Source organism: Arachis ipaensis, chromosome B6 (genome assembly GCF_059453495.1).
Source record: "Arachis ipaensis isolate K30076 ecotype BB chromosome B6, ASM5945349v1, whole genome shotgun sequence".
Lineage (NCBI taxonomy): Eukaryota > Viridiplantae > Streptophyta > Magnoliopsida > Fabales > Fabaceae > Arachis > Arachis ipaensis.
Window position 1 is genome coordinate 60,052,509 of NC_142441.1, and position 2,368 is coordinate 60,054,876.

General features: G+C 41.6%; 1 non-coding gene across 1 annotated transcript; it reads right to left on the reverse strand.

Annotated features, from left to right (window-relative positions):
- Positions 1-1,176: 1,176 nt before the first annotated feature.
- Positions 1,177-1,280, reverse strand: LOC148555753 (small nucleolar RNA R71). The gene has a single exon (XR_015886761.1). It is a non-coding gene; the product is annotated as a small nucleolar RNA R71 (small nucleolar RNA).
- Between the last annotated feature and the right edge of the window lie 1,088 nt (positions 1,281-2,368).

Below are 2,368 nucleotides of genomic sequence, written 5' to 3' on the forward strand. Positions count from 1 at the left end.
CCCATTCCCATTTACAATTCTGCATTTTATTTTCAGTCATTTACTTCCAGTTCTTTAATTCTAGAATTTACTTTTCTGTTATTTACATTCCCGCCATTTTATTTTCTGCAACTCTCAACCCAAATTCTGGATTCGCTCAACTAGAACATTCTTCTAATTAAAGTTGCTTGATCAATCAATCCCTGTGGGATTCGACCTCACTCTATTGTGAGTTTTTACTTGATGACAACTTCGGTACACTTGCCGAAGGGAGATTTGTTGAGAGAAAAGTTTTCCGTGCATCAAGTTTATGGCGCCGTTGCCGGGGATTGATTGTGAATCAACAATGATTAAATTGGAAGATCACTAGATTGAGCATTTTTATTTTGTGAATTACATTTTTCTGTTTGAGTAATTTACTTTTTGTTTCAGTTAAACTTCTTCCCTTCCCCCTCTACTCTTTTATTTTTCTTTGTTATTTTCAATTCTGTTTGCTAACCCACTAACTGTTTGATATATTGCATCACCCACAACTAACAGTAATTCTGACACAAATACTGTCTGCACTTATTTTCTTTGCTTGTACTTGTTGGTTGTATGACAGGGAGAAGAAGCGGGGCTTCAACTTCCTTTGATTCTGAACCTGAGAGAACCTTCCTTAGACTATGGAGGGAGGCAAAAGAAAAACGAGTAGTTAGTGCTGAAGAAGAGGAGGAACACTTTGAGGAATACTTTGAACCAAACATGGAAGAAAACATGGAAAATCATCATGAAGAAGAGACTCACAACCATGGCAGAGGAGGTGGAGCAAATCATGCTGGGGAGGATAGAAGAGTTTTGGGCTCTTACATTATTCCAAACCCAGGCAATTGTGGAAGTAGCATCCAAAAGCCAACAATCCATGCCAACAACTTTGAACTTAAACCACAGCTCATCACCCTTGTCCAGAACAACTGTTCGTTTGGAGGAGGTGTTCAAGAAGACCCCAATCAACATTTGACCACCTTCCTGAGAATATGTGACACAGTGAAATCTAATGGTGTTCATCCTAACGCCTATAGACTGCTCTTATTTCTTTTCTCACTCAGGGACAAGGCAGCCAAGTGGCTGGAATCCTTCCCAAGGGAGAGCTTGACAATTTGGGAGGATGTGGTGAACAAATTCTTAGCAAGATTCTACCCTCCTCAACAAATCAATAGGCTGAGAGCTGAGGTTCAAACTTTCAGGCAACAAGATGGTGAGACTCTGTATGAAGCATCGGAGAGGTTCAAGGACTTGACAAGGAGGTGTCCACCTGACATGTTCAATGAATGGGTCCAGCTGCACATTTTCTATGAAGGTCTCTCTTATGAGTCAAAGAAGGCCGTGGACCATTCATCTGGAGGATCCTTGAACAAGAAGAAGACCATTGAGGAAGCCATAGATGTTATTGAAACAGTAGCAGAAAACGACTACTTCTATGCTTCCAAAAGAGGGAACACAAGAGAAGTGATGGAGCTAAACAATGTAGATGCTCTGTTGGCCCAAAACAAGCTCATTACCCAGCAGCTGGCTGACCTCACCAAGAAGATGGAGAGGAACCAAGTAGCAACAATCTCATCTTCATCAACAATCCAAGAAGGGGTGAATGAAGAAGCAGAAGGGAGTCAGGAGCAAGCCAACTACATTGGGAATTCACCAAGGAAAAACTATGATCCATACTACAAAACTTACAACCCTGGATGGAGAAACCACCCAAACTTTGGGTGGGGAAGTGAGCAAGATCAAAACCAAGACCAGAGACGTTACAACTCCAACAATAATGCAGCTCACCAGCAATTCACCCAGAGGACATCTCAACACCCCCACAACAACACTTCTCTACACACTTATCAAAACCAAAACAGCACATCTGCTCCGAACCACTCATCAATTGATGACAAGCTCTCTAAGATTGAAGCCTTACTTGAAGGAATAAGCCAAGAGATTCAAGAAAATAAGGTGTTCAAAGAGGAGGTGCGAGCCAATATTAAGAACCAGGGAGAGACCATTAGGAAGCTGGAATTCCAGGTGGGATATTTAGCTGAGAAGATTCCCAAACCTACTGATAGCTTCCCAAGTGACACGAAGAAAAATCCCAAGGGAGAAGCAAAGAAAGTAAGATGGGAAGATTGCAAAATGGTCACTACAAGTGATCAAGAGATTGAAGACAAGCAAGGCAAAATGTACAAACAACCTGAAGACAACTCAACAAAGGAGGAGGATAGAGATCACAAAGAACCAGAAATCTCACAACAAGAGCTGCTGAAGCTCTATGCACCATTCCCTCAACTGCTCAATGGTGCTGTGGGAAAGAGAATATACTCAAGGTTCCTAGACTTGTTTGCATCTCTGCATGTAAACATACCAT